The sequence below is a fragment of the Macrobrachium rosenbergii genome, chromosome 23 (assembly GCF_040412425.1).
Source record: "Macrobrachium rosenbergii isolate ZJJX-2024 chromosome 23, ASM4041242v1, whole genome shotgun sequence".
Classification (NCBI taxonomy): Eukaryota; Metazoa; Arthropoda; class Malacostraca; order Decapoda; family Palaemonidae; genus Macrobrachium; species Macrobrachium rosenbergii.
Window position 1 is genome coordinate 31,165,597 of NC_089763.1, and position 23,716 is coordinate 31,189,312.

The following is a 23,716-nucleotide window of genomic DNA, read 5'->3' on the forward strand; positions in this document are numbered from 1 at the left end:
GTACACCAATGTTATCTGTGAGAGAGAATATATTTCTTTGAGACAGAGCTATTATACTGAATTTCTAGTTGTTAAAATTTTACTAATAAAACAAACCTGGTTTACGAGCACAGCATCTACAACCAGGACCACATCCTCCTTCAATCTCTTCTTCTGAATCATAATCACACTGGCTCTTGCTACAGTATCCTCTTTTTGGGAACAGTTGCCTGAGTCTTGGCATTCTGGAAAATTTAGAATTATCATGGAAAAATAAAACAAAATTGAAATAAATATCCTCATATCACTGTTTTCACTTGAGTTAGTCAACACTTTCAGTCAAATATAGAAGTGATTTAAATAATGTTGAGGTTCATTAAAAATGTGACCTTTAAGTTATCCTTTCCATTTTAGATATTTATTTGATGACAAAAACAGAATACTGGACAATAATATTATCAAATGGTATGATGATATCAATATCCAAAACAAATTTTAAAACTATAGAAGTGTTATTGAAATTGTTGGTATGATAAATGTCTATAAAATAGAGAGTGAGAGAATATACTAGAGAGATTACTATATTTTATTCTCAAACTTTGACCACTCAAACAAACCTTTCAAAGGTGCACAGCATTTACATCCTAGACCATCACAGCCATTAATAACCTCTAGTTCAGTAACAGGATTGCAGTGGTTCTTGCTGCAATATCCTCCATTCTGGATGCACATATTCGTGGTGGTGCATCCTGTACAATTGAAAAGATACATTTGAAAGTGGAAAAATGCATTTTCAAATGAGTGTTACTATATAAGGTAACCACGTATTGGTCTTATGATTTAATGAACTGTAGCTTAAATTATTTCATAAATTATTTTACATATAAAAATATTTGTACACCAATGTCATCTGTGAGAGAGAATATATTTCTGTGAGACAGAGCTATTATACTGAATTTCTAGTTGTTAAAATTTTACTAATAAAACAAACCTGGTTTACGAGCACAGCATCTACAACCAGGACCACATCCTCCTTCAATCTCTTCTTCTGAATCATAATCACACTGGCTCTTGCTACAGTATCCTCCTTTTTTGGGAACAGTTGCCTGAGTCTTGGCATTCTGGAAAATTTAGAATTATCATGAAAAATAAAACAAAATTGAAATAAATATCCTCATATCACTGTTTTCACTTGAGTTAGTCAACACTTTCAGCCAAATATAGAAGTGATTTAAATCATGTAGAGGTTCATTAAAAATGTGACCTTTAAGTTATCCTTTCCATTTTAGATATTTATTTGATGACAAAAACAGAATACTGGACAATAATATTATGAAATGGTATGATGATATCAATATCCAAAACAAATTTTAAAACTATAGAAGTGTTATAGAAATTGTTCGCAAATGTCTATAAAATAGAGAGTGATTGAATATACTAAGATTACTATATTCTATTCTCAAACTTTGACCACTCAAACACACCTTTCAAAGGTGCACAGCATATACATCCTAGACCATCACAGCCATTAATAACCTCTAGTTCTGTAACAGGATTGCAGTGGCCCTTGCTGCAATATCCTCCATTCTGGTGCACATATTCGTGGTGTGCATCCTGTACAATTGAAAAGATACATTTGAAAGTGGAAAATGCATTTTCAAATGAGTGTTACTATATAAGGAAACTACGCATTGGTCTTATGATTTAATGAACTGTAGTTTAAATTATTTCATGAATTATTTTATATATAAAAATATTTGTACACCAATGTCATCTGTAAGACAGTATATATTTCTGTGTGACAGAGCTATTATACTGAATTTCTAGTTGTTAAAATTTTACTAATAAAACAAACCTGGTTTACGAGCACAGCATCTACAACCAGGACCACATCCTCCTTCAATCTCTTCTTCTGAATCATAATCACACTGGCTCTTGCTACAGTATCCTCCTTTTTGGGAACAGTTGCCTGAGTCTTGGCATTCTGGAAAATTTAGAATTATCATGGAAAAATAAAACAAAATTGAAATAAATATCCTCATATCACTGTTTTCACTTGAGTTAGTCAACACTTTCAGTCAAATATAGAAGTGATTTAAATAATGTTGAGGTTCATTAAAAATGTGACCTTTAAGTTATCCTTTCCATTTTAGATATTTATTTGATGACAAAAACAGAATACTGGACAATAATATTATGAAATGGTATGATGATATCAATATCCAAAACAAATTTTAAAACTATAGAAGTGTTATTGAAATTGTTCGCAAATGTCTATAAAATAGAGAGTAAGAGAATATATTAAGATTACTATATTTTATTCTCAAACTTTGACCACTCAAACAAACCTTTCAAAGGTGCACAGCATATACATCCTAGACCATCACAGCCATTAATAACCTCTAATTCAGTAACAGGATTGCAGTGGTTCTTGCTGCAATATCCTCCATTCTGGATGCACATATTCGTGGTGGTGCATCCTGTACAATTGAAAAGATACATTTGAAATTGGAAAAATGCATTTTCAAATGAATGTTACTATATAAGGAAACCTCGCATTGGTCTTATGATTTAATGAACTGTAGTTTAAATTATTTCATGAATTATTTTACATATAAAAATATTTGTACACCAATGTCATCAGTGAGAGAGAATATATTTCTGTGTGACAGAGCTATTATACTGAATTTCTAGTTGTTAAAATTTTATTAATAAAACAAACCTGGTTTACGAGCGCAGCATCTACAACCAGGACCACATTCTCCTTCAATCTCTTCTTCTGAATCATAATCACAATGGCTCTTGGTACAGTATCCTCCTTTTTGGGAACAGTTGCCTGAGTCTTGGCATTCTGGAAAATTTAGAATTATCATGGAAAAATAAAACAAAATTGAAATAATTATGCTCATATCACTGTTTTCACTTGAGTTAGTCAAAACTTTCAGTGAAATATAGAAGTGATTTAAATCATGTAGAGGTTCATTAAAAATGTGACCTTTAAGTTATCATTTCCATTTTAGATATTTATTTGATGACAAAAACAGAATAGTGGACAATAATATTATCAAATGGTATGATGATATCAATATCCAAAACAAATTTTAAAACTACAGAAGTGTTATAGAAATTGTTCGCAAATGTCTATAAAATAGAGAGTGAGAGAATATACTAAGATTACTGTATTTTATTCTCAAACTTTGACCACTCAAACAAACCTTTCAAAGGTGCACAGCATATACATCCTAGACCATCACAGCCATTAATAACCTCTAGTTCTGTAACAGGATTGCAGTGACTCTTGCTGCAATATCCTCCATTCTGGATGCACATATTCGTGGTGGTGCATCCTGTACAATTGAAAAGATAAATTTGAAAGTGGAAAAATGCATTTTCAAATGAATGTTACTGTATAAGGAAACCATGCATTGGTCTTATGATTTAATGAACTGTAGTTTAAATTATTTCATGAATTATTTTACATATAAAAATATTTGTACACCAATGTCATCTGTGAGAGAGAATATATTTCTTTGAGACACAGCTATTATACTGAATTTCTAGTTGTTAAAATTTTACTAATAAAACAAACCTGGTTTACGAGCACAGCATCTACAACCAGGACCACATCCTCCTTCAATCTCTTCTTCTGAATCATAATCACACTGGCTCTTGCTACAGTATCCTCCATTTTGGGAACAGTTGCCTGAGTCTTGGCATTCTGGAAAATTTAGAATTATCATGGAAAAAAACAAAATTGAAATAAATATCCTCATATAACTGTTTTCACTTGAGTTAGTCAACACTTTCAGTCAAATATAGAAGTGATTTAAATCATGTAGAGGTTCATTAAAAATGTGACCTTTAAGTTATCATTTACATTTTAGATATTTGATGACAAAAACAGAATACTGGACAATAATATTATCAAATGGTATGATGATATCAATATCCAAAACAAATTTTAAAACTACAGAAGTGTTATAGGAATTGTTCGCAAATGTCTATAAAATAGAGAGTGAGAGAATATACTAAGATTACTGTATTTTATTCTCAAACTTTGACCACTCAAACAAACCTTTCAAAGGTGCACAGCATATACATCCTAGACCATCACAGCCATTAATAACCTCTAGTTCTGTAACAGGATTGCAGTGGAATATATTTCTTGCTGCAATATCCTCCATTTTGGATGCATATATTCGTGGTGGTGCATCCTGTATAATTGAAAAGATAAATTTAAAAGTGGAAAATGCATTTTCAAATGAATGTTACTATATAAGGAAACCACGCATTGGTCTTATGATTTAATGAACTGTAGTTTAAATTATTTCATGAATTATTTTACATATAAAAATATTTGTACACCAATGTCATCTGTGACAGAGAATATATTTCTGTGGTGAAACAACAAGAAAAGATATTTTATACTGAATTTCTAGATGTTATGAAAATTTTATTAATAAAACAAACCTGGTTTACGAGCACAGCATCTACAACCAGGACCACATCCTCCTTCAATCTCTTCTTCTGAATCATAATCACACTGGCTCTTGCTACAGTATCCTCCTTTTGGGAACAGTTGCCTGAGTCTTGGCATTCTGGAAAATTTAGAATTATCATGGAAAAATAAAACAAAATTTAAAATAAATATCCTCATATCACTGTTTTCACTTGAGTTAGTCAACACTTTCAGCCAAATATAGAAGTGATTTAAATCATGTAGAGGTTCATTAAAAATGTGACCTTTAAGTTATCATTTACATTTTAGATATTTATTTGATGACAAAACAGAATACTGGACAATAATATTATTAAATGGTATGATGATATCAATATCCAAAACAAATTTTATAGCTACAGAAGTGTTATAGAAATTGTTCGCAAATGTCTATAAAACAGAGAGTGAGAGAATATGCTAAGATTACTGTATTCTATTCTCAAACTTTGACCACTCAAACAAACCTTTCAAAGGTGCACAGCATATACATCCTAGACCATCACAGCCATTAATAACCTCTAGTTCTGTAACAGGATTGCAGTGGCCCTTGCTGCAATATCCTCCATTCTGGGTGCACATATTCGTGGTGGTGCATCCTGTACAATTGAAAAGATACATTTAAAAGTGGAAAATGCATTTTCAAATGAATGTTACTATATAATGAAACCACGCATTGGTCTTATGATTTAATGAACTGTAGGTTAAATTATTTCATGAATTATTTTACATATAAAAATATTTGTACACCAATGTCATCTGTGAGAGAGAATATATTTCTTTGAGACAGAGCTATTATACTGAATTTCTAGATGTTAAAATTTTACTAATAAAACAAACCTGGTTTACGAGCACAGCATCTACAACCAGGACCACATCCTCCTTCAATCTCTTCTTCTGAATCATAATCACACTGGCTCTTGCTACAGTATCCTCCTTTTTGGGAACAGTTGCCTGAGTCTTGGCATTCTGGAAAATTTAGAATTATCATGGAAAAATAAAACAAAATTAAAATAAATATCCTCATATCACTCTTTTCACTTGAGTTAGTCAACACTTTCAGTCAAATATAGAAGTGATTTAAATCATGTAGAGGTTCATTAAAAATGTGACCTTTAAGTTACCATTTACATTTTAGATATTTATTTGATGACAAAAACAGGATACTGGACAATAATATTATTAAATGGTATGATGATATCAATATCCAAAATAAATTTTAAAACCACAGAAGTGTTATAGAAATTGTTCGCAAATGTTTATAAAACAGAGAGTGAGAGAATATACTAAATTAATAAACCATAAATATCAAAGCAAATTAGGAACAATTTCTCCTTCTACTTATAAAATCACCCTTGTGTGGAATCCATCTGTATCTGCGCTCCATTTCAATTCAACATTTTCACTTTCCATAATGCACCATAATGACTCTTTTCTTACCGTCTGAAGGAACAACATAAATGTTTATGGTGCCTTCTACAGTCTACCATACCTACATTATCCTAATGATTCTGTCCTGTTCATTTTTAAAACTCCTTACTTTACCCTACACTGATCTCAAACTGTTCACAGATACATAAACTACTTTTGATTTTAATTTTATCTAGTCGCAATTCTTTTTTCATGTTCTACCTTTCCCTTCATAAAAATTTGCCTTGGTTTCTTCAATATTATTATGAATTTTTTTCTTGTCATCACTAAGTTTGATAGCTACTAGCTACCGGCTTTTATATGTTGCTAATTCCAGTACCATTTTATAACAGCTTTAAAATTCCATAAATTTGTTTGGAGTGAAAGTCATATTGACTCTGCAACTCTTTGCCTACTCAAAAGTCTGCTCCTCAACGCTACATCCTTAAATGGAGATTTTTTTTTTTAAGAATCGTTCTATGTCAAATTAAATCACGATGTGATCTCTTTTCTCTGATTTTACCAACAATTACATTGGATATTACATTGTCCTCTGAGGACAGTGTCAGTTCCTACTTATATCCCCTTTTATATTGTACATCCATAATGTTAAACAATCATTATGGTTAAAGACCACCAATTATTTAACTCCTGCATCTATAGTTCCTAATTGGAGTCCCCAATAAAAACGTAATTTTCCAATTTTTTTATATATTAAAATTTTAGACGGATCTAAGTATAACCATATTAAACACTGAATGGAATTTGACTTAAAAATAAAATAGAACACTGCATAAACATTATTCTGATGGTTTTCATCAGGTAAAGGGTTTATCCTAAAAAAAATTTCCCTTTTCCAGCAAATAAATTTGTACAGTGAGAAAACATGTAAAATTAACAGGTGACTAACCATCTTGAGGAGCACAACATACACATCCACTACCAAAACATCCGTTGGTAATCTCAATTTCATGATGGTTACATTTGTTAGCTTTCCTACAATGACCTCCTTTATCAGTGCACATCTGCAGCTCACTACACACTGCAAATTCAATTTAAATTTTCTATTGATTCATGTCAATAAAAAAGTACCTTCTGGGCATATATGATCAAACACGTTACAGTACATTAAATATGAAAATTACAAAATCTATGATATCTATCTACAGGTACATCATTTATTTCCCAATATCTCTTATGTTTTCGATGAAAACCGATTCTGATATATTCATAAGAACTGAAATCAGGCTTAAAGGTCTATATTTCACTGTTTCAGCCTTAGAACCCTTCTAAATTATGGTGCAATATTTTTCAGTTTCCAAACCTTCTCGAACTTTCTTTGATCCACGGATAAATCATATACAGTATATCACATACATTGGAAGCAACTTCGCGTACATCTGTAATCAGCCTTGATGAAATTACATCTGTATCCGCAGTCTGTATTAATTTAAGATTTTCACTTTCAATGTTTCTTTTGCTCCAAAAAGAAGTTTTTCTTACAATCTCAGAAAACAATGTAAATAACTATGGTGCCTTCCTCTGGCTATCATTCCTACATCGTGTCTAATAGTTCTGTCATTTTCATTTTTTGAACTTTCTAATATTGTAATCTACACTAATTTCATGTTTTTCACATATGCATAAACTAATTTTGTTTCTCATTTCATCTAAATACAATTCTTTTTTATGTTCTAATTTTGTATTCCTAATTAATTTGTCCATGTTTCTACTATCTTCTTAAAAGCCTTTTCTGTTTTCTTTTGTCTTGTGCTAACTACCTTTGAAATCTACATGCTTTCATTTATTGCTGATTCCAATACCCTTTTGTAACAGCTGTGAACTACCATAAGTTAGTTTGGAGTGAAAGATACTGACTCTACAACACTTTGTCTACTCAAAAGTCTGCTTGTTGAAACTTTACATTCATGAATGGTGTTTTTTTTTTTCAAAGATATTTTCTAAGTCAAATCAAATTATACTGTGGTCTCCTTTCCCTAATTTTTTACCAACTATTAGGATGGATATTACATTCACCTCTGAGGAAAGCATTAAATCTTACTGAATATATCCTATTTAAAGTTTATTTATCCATTATGATAAATCCTCATCATTTTATCTATATTCACTGCTTTCAACATCAAAAAGCAATTGGATTCCATAACAAAAATGGAAAACTCCAAAATATTTTATATACAAATTTAGACATATTCATAGTGTAATATTATCAAACACTGAATGTAATCTGATTTCAAAAAAACTATTTTTATATTTTTAATCAGGTAAATGGTTTATCTTAAAAAATTTTCCTTTCCTTCAGTAAATGAAATGAAGAAGGTGAAAACAGACTATTGGTTGTATATGTAAAATTAACAAGTCACTAACCATTTTGAGGAGCACAACATATACATCCACTGCCAGAGCATCCGCTGGTAATTTCAGTTTCATTATTGTTACATTTGTTAGCTTTCATACACTGACCTCCTTTATCAGTGCACATCTGCAGCTGACTACACACTGCAAATTCAGTTCAAAATTTTCCATTAATTTCTGTCAATAAAAAGGGGCCTTGTGGGAATGCATGATTGAACACATTACAGTCCATCACATGGTTCAGTTTATCGATTGTGCTATTTTTATTATAAGTACCAATCATATCAAAATTCCAAAATCCATGACGTCTATCTACAGATACATTATTTCATTTCATTCTCAATATCTTATGTTTTCTATTATAACGAATTCTAAAAAGTTTATAAGAAATGAAATCAAGTGAGACGTCTATATTTCACTGATTAAGCCAAAGAACCTATCTTAGTTATAGTACCATATTTTCCAGCATCCAATACTTCTCTAATTTTCTTTGATCCAGGGATAAATCATAAATGTCACACAAATTAGGAACAACTTCTCATTCTACTAAAACGATCAACCTTCATGGAAATCCATCTGTATCTGTAGCCTGTTTTAATTTAACATTTTCACTTTCAATTCTACTTCAATTTTTCTATAAAAATTTTTTTTCTTACCATATACAGCAAACAGTTTAAATATCTATGGTGCTTAATCTGTCTGCACATCACACTTTAACAGGACAGTGATCTTTATTATTTTTATACCCTACTTTAATCTACACTGATTTCATACTGTTCAAATGGAAAAACTGGTTTCGATTTTAATTTCATTTGAATCCAATTCTTATTTCATGTCCTAATTTTGTATTTATATTTCTCCATGTTTCTTCAATCTTCTTGTGAGCCATTATTTTGTATCATGAGTAATTTTTACAGCTACATGCTTTCTTGTGTTGGTGATTCCAATACCACTTCATAACTGCCGTGAACTACTATAACTTAGTTTGGACTAACAGCCATATTGACTCTGCAACTCTTCGTGCACTCAAAAGTCTACTTTTTAAAAGTTTACATCTATAAATGGTGATTTTTTTTCAAAGATTTTTCTGTGTCAAATGAAATCATACTGTGGACTCATTCAAGTAATTTTTACCAACAATTAGATTGAATCATTACAATCTCCTTCTGAGTAAAGTATCAAATATCACTTATTATATCCCCTTTAAAGTTTTTATATTCATTATATTAAACATTCATCATTGGCAAATACTCTCAAATATTTAACTGCAAATAAAATTCCTGCTTTCAACATCACAAAGCAGTTCGATTCCCTAACAACAACAAAAAATTGCAAGCCTCTTTCTATAGAAAATTAGACACATTCATAGTGTAATATCGTCAAACATTGAATGTAATCTTATTTATAAAAAAAAATGGAACACTGCATATATTTTTATATTTTTCATCAGGTAAAGGGTTTATCCAAAAAAATTTTCCTTTCTTCCAACAAATGAACTGAAGTGAAAATAGACTTGGTTGTATATGTAAAATTAAAAGTCACAAACCTTCAAGAGGAGCACAACATATGCATCCACTGCCCGAGCATCCACTGGTAATCTCAGTTTCATTATTGTTACATTTGTTAGCTTTCATACACTGGCCTCCTTTATCAAGTGCACATCTGCAGCTGACTACACACTGTAATTTCAGTTCAAAAATTTCCATTAATTTCTGTCAATAAAAAAGAGGCCTTGTGGGAATGCATGATTAAACACATTACAGTCCATCACATGGTTGAGTTTTATCGATTGTGCTATTTTTATTAAAAGTACCAATCATATCAAAATTCCAAAATCCATGACGTCTGTCTACAGATACATCATTAAACCATAAATTCAATATCTTATGTTTTCTATTATAATCCAATTTCAACAAAAAGTTTATAAGAAATGAAATCAAGATGAGAACATAAATATTTCACTGATTAATTATCCAAAGAACCTATCTTAAACTGTTATAGTACCATATTTTCCAGCATCCAATACATCTCTAATTTTCTTTGATCCTTGGGATAAATCATAAATGTCACACAAATTAGGAACAGTACCATTTTATCTCATTCTACTAAAATGATCAACCTTCATGGAAATCCATCTGCATCTGTAGCCTGTTTTAATTTAACATTTTCACTTTCAATTCTACTTCAATGTTCAGTTCTACTTATATCCCATTTTATAAAAAAAATTTTTCTTACCAATTATTTAATACAGCAAACAGTTTAAATATCTATGGTGCTTTAGACGGATCTGTCTGCACATCACACTGAATTTAACATAACAGTGATCTTTATTTATTTTTATACCCTACTTTAATCTCCACACTGATTTCATACTGTTCAAAATGGAAAAACTGGTTTCGATTTTAATTTCATTTGAATCAATTCAATTTTATTTTCATGTCCTAACATTGTATTTATATTTATCCATGTTTCTTCAATCTTCTTATGTTTTTGAGCCATTTATTTTGTAAGAATGAAATGAGTAATTTTTACGGCTACATGCTTTCTTGTGTTCAGTGATTCCAATACCACTTCATAACTGTACATCACATACATTGAACTACTATAACTTAGTTTGGACTAACAGCCATATTGACTCTGCAACTCTTCTTTTGCACTCAAAAGTCTTTTTTTTAAAAGTTCAGAAAACATGTATAACATGGTGATTTTTTCTAAAAGATTTTTCTGTGCAAATGAAATGAAATCATACTGTGGACTCATCATTTCAAGTAATTTTACCAACAATTAGATTGAATCATGTTTTACAATTTTCTGTTTTCTGTCTTGAGTAAAGTATCAAATATCATTTATTATATCCCTTTAAAGTTTTTATATTCATTATGTTAAACATTCATCATTCTACTCAAAATACTTGTTCAAATATTTAATGGTGTTTTTTGTTTTCAAAATAAAATCTCCTGGTCTTTCAACATCACAAAGCAGTTCGATTCCCTGAGGAAACAAAAAAAAATTGCAAGTTTATTTTTCTATATGATAAAAATTAGACACATTCATAGTGTAATATCGTCAAACATTGAATGTAATACAAATTTATTTATAAAAAAATGGAACACTGCATAATATTTTTTATATTTTTCATCAGGTAAAGGGTTTATCAAAAAAATTTTCCTTTCTTCCAACAAATGAACTGAAGTGAAAATATACTTGGTTGTATATGTAAAATTAAAAGTCACAAACCTTTTGAGGAGCACAACATATACATCCACTGCCAGAGCATCCGCTGGTAATTTCAGTTTCATTATTGTTACATTTGTTAGCTTTCATACACTGGCCTCCTTTATCAGTGCACATCTGCAGCTGACTACACACTGTAAATTCAGTTCAAAAATTTCCATTAATTTCTGTCAATAAAAAGCGGCCTTGTGGGAATGCATGATTGAACACATTACAGTCCATCACATGGTTCAGTTTATCGATTGTGCTATTTTTATTATAAGTACCAATCATATCAAAATTCCAAAATCCATGACGTCTGTCTACAGATACATAATTTCATTCTCAATATCTTATGTTTTCTATTATAACCAATTCTAAAAAGTTTATGAGAAACGAAATCAAGATGAGAAGTCTATATTTCACTGATTAAGCCAAACAACTTATCTTAGTTATAGTACCATATTTTCCAGCATCCAATACTTCTCTAATTTTCTTTGATCCTGGGATAAATCATAAATGTCACACAAATTAGGAACAACGTCTCATTCTACTAAAATGATCAACCTTCATGGATATCCATCTGTATCTGTAGCCTGTTTTAATTTAACATTTTCACTTTCAATTCTACTTCAATTTTTCTATAAAAAATTATTTTCTTACCATCTACAGCAAACAGTTTAAATATCTATGGTGCTTAATCTGTCTGCACATCACACTTTAACAGGACAGTGATCTTTATTATTTTTATACCCTACTTTAATCTACACTGATTTCATACTGTTCAAATGGAAAAACTGGTTTCGATTTTAATTTCATTTGAATCCAATTCTTATTTCATGTCCTAACATTGTATTTATATTTATCCATGTTTCTTCAATCTTCTTGTGAGCCATTATTTTGTATCATGAGTAATTTTTACGGCTACATGCTTTCTTGTGTTGGTGATTCCAATACCACTTCATAACTGCCGTGAACTACTATAACTTAGTTTGGACTAACAGCCATATTGACTCTGCAACTCTTCGTGCACTCAAAAGTCTACTTTTTAAAAGTTTACATGTATACATGGTGATTTTTTTTCAAAGATTTTTCTGTGTCAAATGAAATCATACTGTGGACTCATTCAAGTAATTTTTACCAACAATTAGATTGAATCATTACAATCTCCTTCTGAGTAAAGTATCAAATATCACTTATTATATCCCCTTTAAAGTTTTTATATTCATTATGTTAAACATTCATCATTGGCAAATACTCTCAAATATTTAACTGCAAATAAAATTCCTGCTTTCAACATCACAAAGCAGTTCGATTCCCTAACAACAACAAAAAATTGCAAGCCTCTTTCTATAGAAAATTAGACACATTCATAGTGTAATATCGTCAAACATTGAATGTAATCTTATTTATAAAAAAAATGGAACACTGCATATATTTTTATATTTTTCATCAGGTAAAGGGTTTATCCAAAAAAATTTTCCTTTCTTCCAACAAATGAACTGAAGTGAAAATATACTTGGTTGTATATGTAAAATTAAAAGTCACAAACCTTCAAGAGGAGCACAACATATACATCCACTGCCAGAGCATCCGCTGGTAATTTCAGTTTCATTATTGTTACATTTGTTAGCTTTCATACACTGGCCTCCTTTATCAGTGCACATCTGCAGCTGACTACACACTGTAAATTCAGTTCAAAAATTTCCATTAATTTCTGTCAATAAAAAAGGCCTTGTGGGAATGCATGATTGAACACATTACAGTCCATCACATGGTTGAGTTTATCGATTGTGCTATTTTTTTATTAAAAGTACCAATCATATCAAAATTCCAAAATCCATGACGTCTGTCTACAGATACATCATTTCATTCTCAATATCTTATGTTTTCTATTATAACCAATTCTAAAAAGTTTATAAGAAATGAAATCAAGATGAGAGGTCTATATTTCACTGATTAAGCCAAAGAACCTATCTTAGTTATAGTACCATATTTTCCAGCATCCAATTTTATCTGTCCAATTCTTTTTTTCACCTTTCCTTACATCTCTAATTTTCTTTGATCCAGGGATAAATCATAAATGTCACACAAATTAGGAACAACTTCTCATTCTACTAAAATGATCAACCTTCATGGAAATCCATCTGCATCTGTAGCCTGTTTTAATTTAACATTTTCACTTTTTCAATTCTACTTCAATGTTTCTATAAAAAATTTTCTTACCATCTACAGCAAACAGTTTAAATATCTATGGTGCTTAATCTGTCTGCACATCACACTTTAACATAACAGTGATCTTTATTATTGTTTTTATACCCTTCTTTAATCTACATTGATATCATACTGTTCAAATGGATAAACTGGTTTCGATTTTAATTTCATGTGAATTCTTATATCATTTCCTAACTTTGTATTTATATTTATCCATGTTTCTTCAATCTTCTTGTGAGCCATTCTTTTGTGTCATGATTCATTTTTACAGCTATATGCTTCCTTGTGTTGTTGATTCAAATACCACTTCATAACTGCCGTGAACTACCATAACTTAGTTTGGACTGACAGCCATATTGACTCTGCAACTCTTTGTGCACTCAAAAGTCTACTTTTTAAAAGTTTACATCTATGGATAGTGATTTTTCTCAAAGATTTTCCGGTCAAGTAAAATTATACTGTGGACTCATTTAAGTAATTTTTACCAACAATTAGATTGAATTATTACAATCTCCTTCTCAGAAAAGTATCAAACATCACTTATTATATCCCCTTTAAAGTTTTTATATTCATTATGTTAGACATTCATCATTGGCAAATACTCTCAAATATTTAACTGCAAATAAAATTCCTGCTATCAACATCAAAAAGCAGTTTGATTCCCTAACAACATCAAAAAATTGCAAGCCTCTTTCTATTGAAAATTAGACATATTCATAGTGTAATATTGTCAAACATTGAATGTAATCTTATTTATAAAAACAAAAACAACACTACAGAAAAACTGTTTTTATATTTCTCATCAGGTAAAGGGTTTTCCAAAAACATTTTCCTTTCTTTCAACAAATGAAATGAACGAAGTGAAAATAGACTGTTGGTTGTATATGTAAAATTAAAAGTCACAAACCTTCAAGAGGAGCACAACATATGCATCCACTGCCAGAGCATCCACTGGTAATCTCAGTTTCATTATTGTTACATTTGTTAGCTTTCATACACTGGCCTCCTTTATCAGTGCACATCTGCAGCTGACTACACACTGTAAATTCAGTTCAAAAATTTCCATTAATTTCTGTCAATAAAAAGAGGCCTTGTGGGAATGCATGACTGAACACATTACAGTCCATCACATGGTTCAGTTTATCGATTGTGCTATTTTTATTAAAAGTACCAATCATATCAAAATTCCAAAATCCATGACGTCTGTCTACAGATACATCATTTCATTCTCAATATCTTATGTTTTCTATTATAACCAATTCTAAAAAGTTTATAAGAAATGAAATCAAGATGAGAGGTCTATATTTCACTGATTAAGCCAAAGAACCTATCTTAGTTATAGTACCATATTTTCCAGCATCCAATACATCTCTAATTTTCTTTGATCCAGGGATAAATCATAAATGTCACACAAATTAGGAACAACTTCTCATTCTACTAAAATGATCAACCTTCATGGAAATCCATCTGCATCTGTAGCCTGTTTTAATTTAACATTTTCACTTTCAATTCTACTTCAATTTTTCTAAAAAATTTTTCTTACCATCTACAGCAAACAGTTTAAATATCTATGGTGCTTAATCTGTCTGCACATCACACTTTAACATAACAGTGATCTTTATTATTTTTATACCCTACTTTAATCTACACTGATTTCATACTGTTCAAATGGAAAAACTGGTTTCGATTTTAATTTCATTTGAATCCAATTCTTATTTCATGTCCTAACATTGTATTTATATTTATCCATGTTTCTTCAATCTTCTTGTGAGCCATTATTTTGTATCATGAGTAATTTTTACGGCTACATGCTTTCTTGTGTTGGTGATTCCAATACCACTTCATAACTGCCGTGAACTACTATAACTTAGTTTGGACTAACAGCCATATTGACTCTGCAACTCTTCGTGCACTCAAAAGTCTACTTTTTAAAAGTTTACATGTATACATGGTGTTTTTTTTTCAAAAGATTTTTCTGTGTCAAATGAAATCATACTGTGGACTCATTCAAGTAATTTTTACCAACAATTAGATTGAATCATTACAATCTCCTTCTGAGTAAAGTATCAAATATCACTTATTATATCCCCTTTAAAGTTTTTTTATATTCATTATATTAAACATTCATCATTGGCAAAATACTCTCAAATATTTAACTGCAAATAAAATTCCTGCTTTCAACATCACAAAGCAGTTCGATTCCCTAACAACAACAAAAAATTGCAAGCCACAAAATTCTTTCTATAGAAAATTAGACACATTCATAGTGTAATATCGTCAAACATTGAATGTAATAATATTTATTTATAAAAAAAATGGAACACTGCATATATTTTTATATTTTTCATCAGGTAAAGGGTTTTCCAAAAAAAATTTTCCTTTCTTCCAACAAATGAACTGAAGTGAAAATATACTTGGTTGTATATGTAAAATTAAAAGTCACAAACCTTCAAGAGGAGCACAACATATACATCCACTGCCAGAGCATCCACTGGTAATTTCAGTTTCATTATTGTTACATTTGTTAGCTTTCATACACTGGCCTCCTTTATCAGTGCACATCTGCAGCTGACTACACACTGTAAATTCAGTTCAAAAATTCCCATTAATTTCTGTCAATAAAAAGAGGCCTTGTGGGAATGCATGATTGAACACATTACAGTCCATCACATGGTTCAGTTTATCGATTGTGCTATTTTTATTAAAAGTACCAATCATATCAAAATTCCAAAATCCATGACGTCTGTCTACAGATACATCATTTCATTCTCAATATCTTATGTTTTCTATTATAACCAATTCTAAAAGTTTATAAGAAATGAAATCAAGATGAGAGGTCTATATTTCACTGATTAAGCCAAAGAACCTATCTTAGTTATAGTACCATATTTTCCAGCATCCAATACATCTCTAATTTTCTTTGATCCAGGGATAAATCATAAATGTCACACAAATTAGGAACAACTTCTCATTCTACTAAAATGATCAACCTTCATGGAAATCCATCTGCATCTGTAGCCTGTTTTAATTTAACATTTTCACTTTCAATTCTACTTCAATTTTTCTATAAAAAAATTTTTTTCTTACCATCTACAGCAAACAGTTTAAATATCTATGGTGCTTAATCTGTCTGCACATCACACTTTAACATAACAGTGATCTTTATTATTTTTATACCCTACTTTAATCTACACTGATTTCATACTGTTCAAATGGAAAAACTGGTTTCGATTTTAATTTCATTTGAATCCAATTCTTATTTCATGTCCTAACATTGTATTTATATTTATCCATGTTTCTTCAATCTTCTTGTGAGCCATTATTTTGTATGATGAGTAATTTTTACGGCTACATGCTTTCTTGTGTTGGTGATTCCAATACCACTTCATAACTGCCGTGAACTACTATAACTTAGTTTGGACTAACAGCCATATTGACTCTGCAACTCTTCGTGCACTCAAAAGTCTACTTTTTAAAAGTTTACATGTATACATGGTGATTTTTTTCAAAGATTTTTCTGTGTCAAATGAAATCATACTGTGGACTCATTCAAGTAATTTTTACCAACAATTAGATTGAATCATTACAATCTCCTTCTGAGTAAAGTATCAAATATCACTTATTATATCCCCTTTAAAGTTTTTATATTCATTATATTAAACATTCATCATTGGCAAATACTCTCAAATATTTAACTGCAAATAAAATTCCTGCTTTCAACATCACAAAGCAGTTCGATTCCCTAAGCAACAACAAAAAATTGCAAGCCTCTTTCTATAGAAAATTAGACACATTCATAGTGTAATATCGTCAAACATTGAATGTAATCTTATTTATAAAAAAATGGAACACTGCATATATTTTTATATTTTTCATCAGGTAAAGGGTTTATCCAAAAAAATTTTCCTTTCTTCCAACAAATGAACTGAAGTGAAAATATACTTGGTTGTATATGTAAAATTAAAAGTCACAAACCTTCAAGAGGAGCACAACATATACATCCACTGCCAGAGCATCCGCTGGTAATTTCAGTTTCATTATTGTTACATTTGTTAGCTTTCATACACTGGCCTCCTTTATCAGTGCACATCTGCAGCTGACTACACACTGTAAATTCAGTTCAAAAATTTCCATTAATTTCTGTCAATAAAAAGAGGCCTTGTGGGAATGCATGACTGAACACATTACAGTCCATCACATGGTTCAGTTTATCGATTGTGCTATTTTTATTAAAAGTACCAATCATATCAAAATTCCAAAATCCATGACGTCTGTCTACAGATACATCATTTCATTCTCAATATCTTATGTTTTCTATTATAACCAATTCTAAAAAGTTTATAAGAAATGAAATCAAGATGAGAGGTCTATATTTCACTGATTAAGCCAAAGATCCTATCTTAGTTATAGTACCATATTTTCCAGCATCCAATACATCTCTAATTTTCTTTGATCCAGGGATAAATCATAAATGTCACACAAATTAGGAACAACTTCTCATTCTACTAAAATGATCAACCTTCATGGAAATCCATCTGCATCTGTAGCCTGTTTTAATTCAACATTTTCACTTTCAATTCTACTTCAACATTTCTATAAAAAAAATTTTTCTTACCATCTACAGCAAACAGTTTAAATGTCTATGGTGCTTAATCTGTCTGCACATCACACTTTAACATAACAGTGATCTTTATTATTTTTATACCCTACTTTAATCTACACTGATTTCATACTGTTCAAATGGAAAAACTGGTTTCGATTTTAATTTCATTTGAATCCAATTCTTATTTCATGTCCTAACATTGTATTTATATTTATCCATGTTTCTTCAATCTTCTTGTGAGCCATTATTTTGTATGATGAGTAATTTTTACGGCTACATGCTTTCTTGTGTTGGTGATTCCAATACCACTTCATAACTGCCGTGATTCTACTATAACTTAGTTGGACTAACAGCCATATTGACTCTGCAACTCTTCGTGCACTCAAAAGTCTACTTTTTAAAAGTTTACATGTATACATGGTGATTTTTTTTCAAAGATTTTTCTGTGTCAAATGAAATCATACTGTGGACTCATTCAAGTAATTTTTACCAACAATTAGATTGAATCATTACAATCTCCTTCTGAGTAAAGTATCAAATATCACTTATTATATCCCCTTTAAAGTTTTTATATTCATTATATTAAACATTCATCATTGGCAAATACTCTCAAATATTTAACTGCAAATAAAATTCCTGCTTTCAACATCACAAAGCAGTTCGATTCCCTAACAACAACAAAAAATTGCAAGCCTCTTTCTATAGAAAATTAGACACATTCATAGTGTAATATCGTCAAACATTGAATGTAATCTTATTTATAAAAAAAATGGAACACTGCATATATTTTTATATTTTTCATCAGGTAAAGGGTTTATCCAAAAAAATTTTCCTTTCTTCCAACAAATGAACTGAAGTGAAAATATACTTGGTTGTATATGTAAAATTAAAAGTCACAAACCTTCAAGAGGAGCACAACATATACATCCACTGCCAGAGCATCCGCTGGTAATTTCAGTTTCATTATTGTTACATTTGTTAGCTTTCATACACTGGCCTCCTTTATCAGTGCACATCTGCAGCTGACTACACACTGTAAATTCAGTTCAAAAATTTCCATTAATTTCTGTCAATAAAAAGAGGCCTTGTGGGAATGCATGATTAAACACATTACAGTCCATCACATGGTTCAGTTTATCGATTGTGCTATTTTTATTAAAAGTACCAATCATATCAAAATTCCAAAATCCATGACGTCTGTCTACAGATACATCATTTCATTCTCAATATCTTATGTTTTCTATTATAACCAATTCTAAAAAGTTTATAAGAAATGAAATCAAGATGAGAGGTCTATATTTCACTGATTAAGCCAAAGAACCTATCTTAGTTATAGTACCATATTTTCCAGCATCCAATACATCTCTAATTTTCTTTGATCCAGGGATAAATCATAAATGTCACACAAATTAGGAACAACTTCTCATTCTACTAAAATGATCAACCTTCATGGAAATCCATCTGCATCTGTAGCCTGTTTTAATTTAACATTTTCACTTTCAATTCTACTTCAATGTTTCTATAAAAATTATTTTCTTACCATCTACAGCAAACAGTTTAAATATCTATGGTGCTTAATCTGTCTGCACATCACACTTTAACATAACAGTGATCTTTATTATTTTTATACCCTACTTTAATCTACACTGATTTCATACTGTTCAAATGGAAAAACTGGTTTCGATTTTAATTTCATTTGAATCCAATTCTTATTTCATGTCCTAACATTGTATTTATATTTATCCATGTTTCTTCAATCTTCTTGTGAGCCATTATTTTGTATCATGAGTAATTTTTACGGCTACATGCTTTCTTGTGTTGGTGATTCCAATACCACTTCATAACTGCCGTGAACTACTATAACTTAGTTTGGACTAACAGCCATATTGACTCTGCAACTCTTCGTGCACTCAAAAGTCTACTTTTTAAAAGTTTACATGTATACATGGTGATTTTTTTTTTTCAAAGATTTTTCTGTGTCAAATGAAATCATACTGTGGACTCATTCAAGTAATTTTTACCAACAATTAGATTGAATCATTACAATCTCCTTCTGAGTAAAGTATCAAATATCACTTATTATATCCCCTTTAAAGTTTTTATATTCATTATATTAAACATTCATCATTGGCAAATACTCTCAAATATTTAACTGCAAATAAAATTCCTGCTTTCAACATCACAAAGCAGTTCGATTCCCTAGCAACAACAAAAAATTGCAAGCCTCTTTCTATAGAAAATTAGACACATTCATAGTGTAATATCGTCAAACATTGAATGTAATCTTATTTATAAAAAAAATGGAATACTGCATATATTTTTATATTTTTCATCAGGTAAAGGGTTTTCCAAAAAAAATTTTCCTTTCTTCCAACAAATGAACTGAAGTGAAAATATACTTGGTTGTATATGTAAAATTAACAGTCACAAACCTTCAAGAGGAGCACAACATATACATCCACTGCCAGAGCATCCGCCGGTAATTTCAGTTTCATTATTGTTACATTTGTTAGCTTTCATACACTGGCCTCCTTTATCAGTGCACATCTGCAGCTGACTACACACTGTAAATTCAGTTCAAAAATTTCCATTAATTTCTGTCAATAAAAAGAGGCCTTGTGGGAATGCATGATTGAACACATTACAGTCCATCACATGGTTCAGTTTATCGATTGTGCTATTTTTATTAAAAGTACCAATCATATCAAAATTCCAAAATCCATGACGTCTGTCTACAGATACATCATTTCATTCTCAATATCTTATGTTTTCTATTATAACCAATTCTAAAAAGTTTATAAGAAATGAAATCAAGATGAGAGGTCTATATTTCACTGATTAAGCCAAAGAACCTATCTTAGTTATAGTACCATATTTTCCAGCATCCAATACATCTCTAATTTTCTTTGATCCAGGGATAAATCATAAATGTCACACAAATTAGGAACAACTTCTCATTCTACTAAAATGATCAACCTTCATGGAAATCCATCTGCATCTGTAGCCTGTTTTAATTTAACATTTTCACTTTCAATTCTACTTCAATGTTTCTATAAAAAAAAATTTTTCTTACCATCTACAGCAGTTTAAATATCTATGGTGCTTAATCTGTCTGCACATCACACTTTAACATAACAGTGATCTTTATTATTTTTATACCCTACTTTAATCTACACTGATTTCATACTGTTCAAATGGAAAAACTGGTTTCGATTTTAATTTCATTTGAATCCAATTCTTATTTCATGTCCTAACATTGTATTTATATTTATCCATGTTTCTTCAATCTTCTTGTGAGCCATTATTTTGTATGATGAGTAATTTTTACGGCTACATGCTTTCTTGTGTTGGTGATTCCAATACCACTTCATAACTGCCGTGAACTACTATAACTTAGTTTGGACTAACAGCCATATTGACTCTGCAACTCTTCGTGCACTCAAAAGTCTACTTTTTAAAAGTTTACATCAATACATGGTGATTTTTTCAAAGATTTTTCTGTGTCAAATGAAATCATACTGTGGACTCATTCAAGTAATTTTTACCAACAATTAGATTGAATCATTACAATCTCCTTCTGAGTAAAGTATCAAATATCACTTATTATATCCCCTTTAAAGTTTTTATATTCATTATATTAAACATTCATCATTGGCAAATACTCTCAAATATTTAACTGCAAATAAAATTCCTGCTTTCAACATCACAAGCAGCAGTTCGATTCCCTAACAACAACAAAAAATTGCAAGCCTCTTTCTATAGAAAATTAGACACATTCATAGTGTAATATCGTCAAACATTGAATGTAATCTTATTTATAAAAACAAATGGAACACTGCATATATTTTTATATTTTTCATCAGGTAAAGGGTTTATCCAAAAAAATTTCCTTTCTTCCAACAAATGAACTGAAGTGAAAATATACTTGGTTGTATATGTAAAATTAAAAGTCACAAACCTTCAAGAGGAGCACAACATATACATCCACTGCCAGAGCATCCGCTGGTAATTTCAGTTTCATTATTGTTACATTTGTTAGCTTTCATACACTGGCCTCCTTTATCAGTGCACATCTGCAGCTGACTACACACTGTAAATTCAGTTCAAAAATTTCCATTAATTTCTGTCAATAAAAAAGAGGCCTTGTGGGAATGCATGATTGAACACATTACAGTCCATCACATGGTTGAGTTTATCGATTGTGCTATTTTTATTATTAAAAGTACCAATCATATCAAAATTCCAAAATCCATGACGTCTGTCTACAGATACATCATTTCATTCTCAATATCTTATGTTTTCTATTATAACCAATTCTAAAAAAGTTTATAAGAAATGAAATCAAGATGAGAGGTCTATATTTCACTGATTAAGCCAAAGATCCTATCTTAGTTATAGTACCATATTTTCCAGCATCCAATACATCTCTAATTTTCTTTGATCCAGGGATAAATCATAAATGTCACACAAATTAGGAACAACTTCTCATTCTACTAAAATGATCAACCTTCATGGAAATCCATCTGCATCTGTAGCCTGTTTTAATTTAACATTTTCACTTTCAATTCTACTTCAATGTTTCTATAAAAAAAATTTTTCTTACCATCTACAGCAAACAGTTTAAATATCTATGGTGCTTAATCTGTCTGCACATCACACTTTAACATAACAGTGATCTTTATTATTTTTATACCCTACTTTAATCTACACTGATTTCTACTGTTCAAATGAAAAACTGGTTTCGATTTTAATTTCATTTGAATCCAATTCTTATTTCATGTCCTAACATTGTATTTATATTTATCCATGTTTCTTCAATCTTCTTGTGAGCCATTATTTTGTATGATGAGTAATTTTTACGGCTACATGCTTTCTTGTGTTGGTGATTCCAATACCACTTCATAACTGCCGTGAACTACTATAACTTAGTTTGGACTAACAGCCATATTGACTCTGCAACTCTTCGTGCACTCAAAAGTCTACTTTTTAAAACTTTACATGTATACATGGTGATTTTTTTCAAAGATTTTTCTGTGTCAAATGAAATCATACTGTGGACTCATTCAAGTAATTTTTACCAACAATTAGATTGAATCATTACAATCTCCTTCTGAGTAAAGTATCAAATATCACTTATTATATCCCCTTTAAAGTTTTTATATTCATTATATTAAACATTCATCATTGGCAAATACTCTCAAATATTTAACTGCAAATAAAATTCCTGCTTTCAACATCACAAAGCAGTTCGATTCCCTAGCAACAACAAAAAATTGCAAGCCTCTTTCTATAGAAAATTAGACACATTCATAGTGTAATATCGTCAAACATTGAATGTAATCTTATTTATAAAAAAAATGGAACACTGCATATATTTTTATATTTTTCATCAGGTAAAGGGTTTTTCAAAAAAAATTTTCCTTTCTTCC